An 8,270-nucleotide genomic window follows, 5' to 3' on the forward strand; every position below is an offset into this window, starting at 1 on the left:
TTTAACGTTGCCTTTTTTGAAGTGGATTTTTAAATGAAATTCAACTTACTTTTTGTTTTGTTTTGTTTTGTTTTATTACAGCTTTGGGGGGGGGGTTGTACTAAGAAATCTTGGCTGACATTCGGTTCAGAACTTCATTTATGTTTTTTCTTCAAGAATTTTATAGTTTTAGGTTTTTATTTAGGCCTATGGTCCATTTTGAGTTAATTTGTCATATTTTATGGGGTAGGAGCTAAAGTTCATTTTTGTTTTCATAGACATATCCAGGTGTTCTAGCACAGTAGAAATACTGTGAAATACTGGAAAATACAATCTTCCTAAATTGAATTATGTTGGCACCTTCATTAAACCAATTGATCACTTACATGTGTGTCCATTTATGGATTCTATTCTATGACATTGATTTTTCTTTCTATGCTTATATCCATATGATACACTGTTTAATTCTGTATCATAACAGTATGTCTGGAAATAAAATAGTATAAACCCTTCCATTTTGTTCTTTGTTTAAAATTGTCTTGGATGCCCTGGGATCTTTACACTTTTACATAAATGTTAGAATTAGTTATGTAAAGAAGCATGTTTGCAAATAAGGATGGTCTATTTCTTCATTTCTAATCTGTATGCCTTTTACTTATATTGTTTGCCTTTTTGCATTGAATAGAAATTTCAATATAGTATTGAATAAAAGTAATGGGAGCAGATTTTTTTTAACATTTTCCTGATTTCTTGGTTTTCTTTTTTTATTTATTTATTTTTTATTGGTGTTCAATTTACCATTTAGAAGTTAGAAGTCAATCTTTCACCATTAGATATGATGTTATTTATGTCTTATAAGAAATTTCAAATTTTACCTAAGTTTTACAGTTTACTTGATAAATTGTTCATAATATTCCCCAATTATCTATTTAATGTCTAAGGATTCGAAGGTTAACAGTAATGTCCCCTCACTTTGATTGACTATTTTCTCATGGATCACAGTCATGCATTGATTTTTAAAACGAGTGTGAAAATAGCTGTTTCTTATTTTTGTCAAATTTTCAAGTTGGTCATTACAGTAAGACAAGACTGATACAAATTACTCATTATGACTTTGGGTGGAAATATGTGGGAAAGTTTTTAATTATGAGCATACCTCCTTTCATAATGCAGGATAATTCAGATTTTCTGCAGAATATTGTTTGTTTTGATAAGTTGGTTTTAACTTAAGATCGCTAACATTAAATATGTTATTACCCTCATCCTTATCCTCCATTATTCTTACTCTTCTTTTTCTCTAGGGTCTGTAATGTTGCCTCATTCATTCAGGATGTTATTGCTTACTGTTTCCTCTTTTCTTCATCATTAGTCTACCTAGGGGTTCATGGCTTTATCTCTACTTTTCAAGGACACAAGTGTTTTCCAATAATTTTTATCTATCATTTGTTATTTTGTTATTGTGTTGATGTTCATTCTCTGTTCCTAATTTCCTACCTTTGAATTTAGCTTTAGCCGTTCTTTTATCTAGCATCCTAATTTGGTAGTTTAAATAATTTATTTTAACCATTCTTTTGTCTTAAAAATACTAAAACTTTATCTTATTGCTTGAGTTATATTCCTCAAACTTCATTATGTTATATTTCATAACACCATTCAATTTTCAAATTTAACACCTTTTCTGATTTCTTCTTTGACCCATCAGTTATTCAGAAGTATGATATTTGATTTCAAAATATCTGGGAATATTCCAGATATATTTTGGCTATTAGTTCATAATTAAATATTATCTCATCAAAGAATACAATAAGAATGAATTCAATCCTTGCAAGTTCACTAAGAATTAATTTATGGCCCAGGATATTGTCTATTTTGGTAATATTCCATTTTTACTTTAAAATAACATATATTCTGAAATTATTAAATGTAATGTCTTAATAATATTAATTCATTAAAAATGTTTGATAATAATTTAAGTTTTGTATATCTTAACAATTTTCAATGTATTTTCAATGTATTTGTTAACAATGTATTTGTTCTGTCAAGGATGAAGAAAAGAAGGTTGAAATTTCCAACTACATATGTGAATTTCACAGTTTATTTTCTCCATTAGTTTATTGTCTTTCAATGTAGCTTGAATTTCATTGTTAGATGCACACATTTAGATTTGCTTGTCTTCTTGCTTATTTCACATTTTTATCAAAATCAATACCTTTTCTTGTCTGCTAATATTCCTTTAACTGAAGCATTCTTTGTCTGATATCAATAGAGCCACTTCAGCTTTGTAATGATTAGTATTTTCATGTTACAACTCTTCCCCAATCTTTTACTTTTTACTTATCTATTTCTTATATTTAAACTCTAATATCATATTGTTGACTTTTCTTTTGTGTTTATATTTTAGTCTGCCTTTACCTTATTTGTAACTCTTCATTCACTTGAACAGATATATTTTCTAACTAGAATCATTTACCTTCAATCTAAAGTACTTATTATTTATTATTTTTGTTATAAATAATATATTTTTCTCCTTTTACTTATTCATTACCAAATATTCTATATCTATACACAATAGAGAATCATGGTAAAAGAACAAAAATCTTGTGTCCTCACCACAACCAATATTTACAATTTATTTTGTGGATAGAATCCAGGAGCAAAAAATATTCAAATTCATTTATCCATTCTCTAGCTGATAGACATTTAAATTAATTTTTCCCTTCCTTCTTCTCTCTCCAGCAAATATTGATATAATGAACATTTTTGTGAATAGTTCTTTGTACAGATGATTTTAGGCTTCTCTAAAGTATATAACTTGAGTAGAACTATAGAACCAGTCTTAAGTACATCTTCAAAACTGTTATTCATTGCCTAATTGATTATAAGACCATTGTGCCAATTCTATACACATTTGGGGTGGAATTAGGGATCAGTGTGCAGAATTGCTACAACATATTATTAAAAAGATCCCGTTTTCAGAAAAGTTTAGGTAACATAGAAAGAAATAGAAAAGTGTGACCCATTGACAGGAAAAAAAGAAGACAGTAGAAACTTCTTTTGAAGGGGCCAAGGTGATGGGCTTAGCATGAAATACTTTAAGAAGCTATTTTAAATATGTTCAAAGAACTAAAGGCAATCATACAAAAAGAAAATATATGAGATATGATAAAAATATTTCATAAAATAGAGAACATTAATAAGCAGATATAAATTATTAAATAATTACCAAATAAAAATTTTAGACTGAAATTCCAGAATTCCTAGAATTTTATACCCAAAATTAAAAAAATTACTAAAGAAATCAACAACATATTTGAGATAGCAGAAGAAAAAAATTAAAATATATCAATAGAAATTATACAATCGAAACAGAAAGGAAAAAATAATTTATTGGTATTTGTTAAGGACTTCCCACAAAGAAAAAAATAAGTACAGATGACCTTACTAGTGAATTCTACCAAACATTTGAAAAACTAAGTGTAATCTTAACAGACTCCTCCAAAACAAAACAAAATAGATGAAGAGGAACTGTATTACTTAGCTCGACTCTTAACTTGTTTGAGGACCATAAATGGGACCTGTAGCTTGTACCTGCTAATCCATATCTAACATGCATGAGTGTATCTCCATCTCCATTGGCCAGGCTGGTGTCCAAATTGGCAATGCCTACTGGGAGATCTATTGCCTGAGACAGGGCATCTAACCCAATAGCCAGATGCCAAGTGATAAGACCATTGGAGCAGGAGATGACTCCTTCATCACCTTCTTCAGTGAGACAGGTACTGGCAAGCATGTGTCCAAGGCAGTGTTTGTAGACTTGGAACCAATGGTCAATGATGAAGTTCACAGTAACACCTACTGCCAGTTCTTCCATCCTGAGCAGCTCATCACAGGCAAAGAAGATGCTGTCAATAACTGCCCTAGAGCACTACACCATTGGCAGAGAGATTATTGACCTTGTCTTGGACCAACTTAAAAAACCAGTCCACAGGTCTATAAAGATCCTTGGTTTTCCGTGGCTTTGGAGGAGGAAATGGTTCTGGATTCACCTCTCTGCTAATGGAATGCCTGTCTGCCAACTCTGGCAAGAAGTCCATTCTGGAGTTCACCATTTACCCAGCCTCTCAGGTTTCCACAGTTCTAGTTGAGCATTGCAATTCCATCCTCTCTAATCACATCATTCTGGAGCATTCTGTGCCTTATGGTAGACATTGAGGCCATTTAGACATCTGTCATAGAAACCTCAATATTGAACACCCTACCTAAATAGGTTGGTAGGTCAAATTGTCCTTTATCATAGCTTCCCTCAGATTTGATGGAGCTCTGAATTTTGATCTTTGATCTGACCAATGTTGATTGGTCAGAATTTCAGACCAATCTGGTCCCCTATCCCCACATCCACTTCCCCTGGCCACATATGCTTATCATGATCAGCTTTCTGTAGCAGAGATCACCAATACATGCCTTGAGCCAGCCAAATAGATGATGAAATGTCACCCTTGCCATAGTAAATACATGGCTTGATGCCTGTTGTACCATGACAACATGGTTCCCAAAGATATCAGTGACACCATTGCCACCATTAAGACCAAGTGCAGCATTCAGTTTGTGGACTAGTGCCCCACTGGCCTTAAAGTTAGTGTTAATTACCAGCCTCCCACTGGTACTTGGTGGAGACCTGGCCACAGTACACAAGCTCTATGCAACAGCACAGCCATTGAATAAGGCCTGGGATAGCCTGAATCACACATTTGACCTGGTGTATCCCAAGCATACCTTTGTTCACTGATATGTGGGTAAGGGCATGGAAGGAGAGTTTTGTGTGGCCCAGGAGGACATGGCAGCTCTTGAGAAGGATTATGAGGAGTTTAGCATGGATTCTGTTGAAGGGGAGACTGAAGAAGGAAAGGAATTACCATTCCTTTCAGTCCTGCAACATGTCATGCTCGGAACTTTAGCCTCCACTAGCTGACAGGCATTAAAGCTTTATAGTTAGATTATCTTAACTTTTACTGTAATCATGTCTTACTTTTTCATGCATACCTGTAAGATTTTTCATTATGTTTCAAAGTAAAGGCTTTAAGAAAGAAAAAAAGTAGATGAAAAGGTACATTTTTCAACTCAATCTATGAGGCCACTATACCCTGATGTCAAAACAGATAAACACAAAAGGAAACTAAAAATTCTTGTGACTTTTTTTTTAAAGATTATATTTATTCATCAGAGATACACATAGAGAGAGGCAGAGACATAGGCAGAGAGAGAAGCAGGCTCCATGCAGGGAGCCTGATGTGAGACTCGATTCCAGGACTCTAGGATCACGCCCTGGGCCAAAGGCAGACACTCAACTGCTGAGCCACCCAGGCTTCCCCACAATTTTGTTTCTTAAGATATATATATGAAAAATCCTCAGAGTACTAGAAAACTAAATCTAACTAGCAGAATATAAAAAGGTTATAAACCATGACCCAGTAGAATTTATCCTAGGAATCCAAGTCTGGTTTAATACCCAAATATCAATGAATGTAATATACATTTTAGTAAAGTAATGGCCTTATGAAGAGGTCTTATGGTGCCCTGTAGTGTAATGTCCTCTGTCCACCAGACCTGATGCTTTAGGGGTGTCTCCTAAGTGTGTTGTATGTGCCCTACTATTGTGGTTGAGTCACATTTGCCTTCAGTTCAGTTGTCTGCAATGGTTCTCTTTGCTTGTTGTGGGCAGGGTTTGTGTGAGTGAGTGGGTGTTTTTAGTGGGTGAGTCTGGAGCTCTCTTGAGTTTAGTGAGATCAGGCATTTAGCAGAGCTGAAGGGGGGCACTCTCCCTTTGTTGTTCCCTGAGAAGCTTTCATTTGTGGGTGGGGCTGCAGTCAGGCGGGGCTATCTGCCTCCAGCCCACTGCTGGGGCTGTAGTGAGACCCAGTTCAGATGCCTAAGGTTATCTTCCCCTCTCCCCAGGACAGGAGTCACTTTGGAATGGTGCTGTCTCTTGCCATAGCTAACTTACTTATGGCACCATTTTGGTTGGACTCTTGCCAGAGGTGTATTGAAGGGTATGTTCTCAGGAAGTCACTGGGGTCTAGCACTAAGGGCCAACAAGTTCCTCGTAGGTCCACTGTGGCAAATACCTGGGAAAACTTCTTCCAAGGCCAATTGTGTTGGAGCAGGCAGATTCACAAAAGTACCAGGGCCTGGACACTGTTAGCAAGCTCAGTGCAGAGTGTTGGCACTGTGCTGGTTTCTGCAGGTGTCCATGTATCTAGACTATGGGGCAGGATGGGAAATGGTGCCCACCAGCTCTTCCATTCTTAGAAATGCCTCTCAAAGAACCCAGCCTTTCCATCCCACACATGAAGATTAGTAAATTAATCTTCTTGTACATCCTAGGTATTTTTCAAACTGCTGCATCTATGCTGTATCTCAGGTGGGCTGTTCATTGTGCTGTCTCTTCCAGAATGGGGACTCAGTTTCCTATTGCCCTCTGGTTCTCCCAGAGCTGAGTCAACTGATTTTTAAAGTTCTAGGTGTTAAATCCCACTGATTATAAAAGCCCATGAAGCTAGGCCTCTCTGGTCTTCAAAGCCAAATGTTATAGGGATTCATCTTCTCAATGTGGCCCTCCCCACCCCATGCCTGGGGTGTCCTGTATGGGGATCTACTTGTCCCCTATCTCTAAACCTATGGTGTCACTCCTTCCCGTGTCCCATGGGTCTGTTTGGCTCCTGACCATCTCTGCCCTTCCTACTTTCTTTTGTGTGGTCTCTTCTCTACATTTAACTGTGGAAAATATGCTCTGCTGGGTGTTATCTAATTGTAGGTTTTATCTAATTATGTCCATGGGCCTAGTTGAGCCCAGGATCCTCCTACTCTACCATCTTCCCCAGAAGTCCTAGTTATTACTTTTTTTACATACCTATAAATGGAACAGTATGAGGAACTCCTGTATTAGTTTTTTGTTGTTATAGCACATTGTTACGTATGTAGTGCCTTAACATAAATTTATTATCTTAAAGTCTATAGGTTAGAAGCCCAACATGGGTCTCACTGGGCTAAAATCAGAGGGAGCAGGGCTCATTTCTTTCTAGAAGCTCTCAGGAAGAATCCATTTCCTGAATTGTTTAGGTTGTTGGAAGAACTCATTCCTTGCGTTTGTAATTTTCGAGCCCATTTCCTTCATAGATGTCAGCTGAGATCCATTGTAGCTCCTAAAAGCCAGCCACATTCCTTGGGTGAAGCCCCCTCACTCTGCCTTCAAAGCCAGCAATAACAGTAAGCTGAGTCCCTCTCACTCTTCAGATCTCTCCATCTGCTCTCACACTTATCTGACTCACTCTTTTTCTTTTTCATTTTCTATTGATGTACCTGATTAGATTGAGCCTAGTCAGATAATCCAGAACAATCTCCCCATCTCAAAGTTTTTAACTTTAATCACATCTTCAAAGGTTTTTTTTTTTTTTTTTTTTTTTGCCATATAACATAACATATACACACATTCTGGGGATTAGGAATTAGATGACTTTAGGGACCATTATTCTGCCTATCGCACTGTAACTGACATGCATGTGCGAAAAGAAGCCCTGGACCAGGATAGATAGTCTCTGAGAGAAAGGCTCTGGTGCATCAAGAGTACAGTAGATGACCTGAAAAGGGAGGAAGGTGCAGGAAACACTGTCCTACCTCGGATGGAAAGCAAAGGTTGAAAGAAGAGATACCTCCAGAGGCTATGATTGGCCATTCAGAGACTTTTAGTATAGTAGTCCTCAAAGAGAAGTGCCCAGGGCTAACTGTGGCTTCCTTGGATATATACATCCGAAATGCATGTAACCCTTGAACCAGAAACCCCTTCACAGGAACAATAAGCATTGGGAAGTTTATGAAGGCACATGTGTTGTAAATTGTCCTGCTCCTGCCCCTCACTGTAATACCTAGCATAACCTCACTTAATAGCACTCTCTTGACAGTTGTTTACATAGACCTTTGAAAATTAGGAGTTGATATTGGGATATGCCTTACAATGGACATAAAATGGCAAATTAAAATTTCCCCCTGAAGATTAGAGTTTACCTAAAATTTGCAGACTATATTTCTAAGCTGAAACCTGGAATAATTGCCAATTCTCTATAATTATAGTAATAATATAGTCATATTCTTTCAGCTCAAAAGTGGATGTGACAGGATGTTTGGTGTACTTGTTTCACATTTATATAGATTTCACATTCCATGCCAGTGCAAAAGTGGAATTTCTCATTTTAACTGGATTATATTCCATTCTTCTAAAATCCTTAAACTCAATTCTG

General features: G+C 36.4%; 1 pseudogene; it reads left to right on the forward strand.

Annotated features, from left to right (window-relative positions):
• The first annotated feature begins 3,586 nt into the window (after positions 1 to 3,586).
• On the forward strand, positions 3,587 to 4,948 carry LOC144319920 (tubulin alpha-1B chain pseudogene; annotated as a pseudogene).
• Positions 4,949 to 8,270: the final 3,322 nt, after the last annotated feature.

The sequence above is a fragment of the Canis aureus genome, chromosome 9 (assembly GCF_053574225.1).
Source record: "Canis aureus isolate CA01 chromosome 9, VMU_Caureus_v.1.0, whole genome shotgun sequence".
NCBI classification, from domain to species: domain Eukaryota; kingdom Metazoa; phylum Chordata; class Mammalia; order Carnivora; family Canidae; genus Canis; species Canis aureus.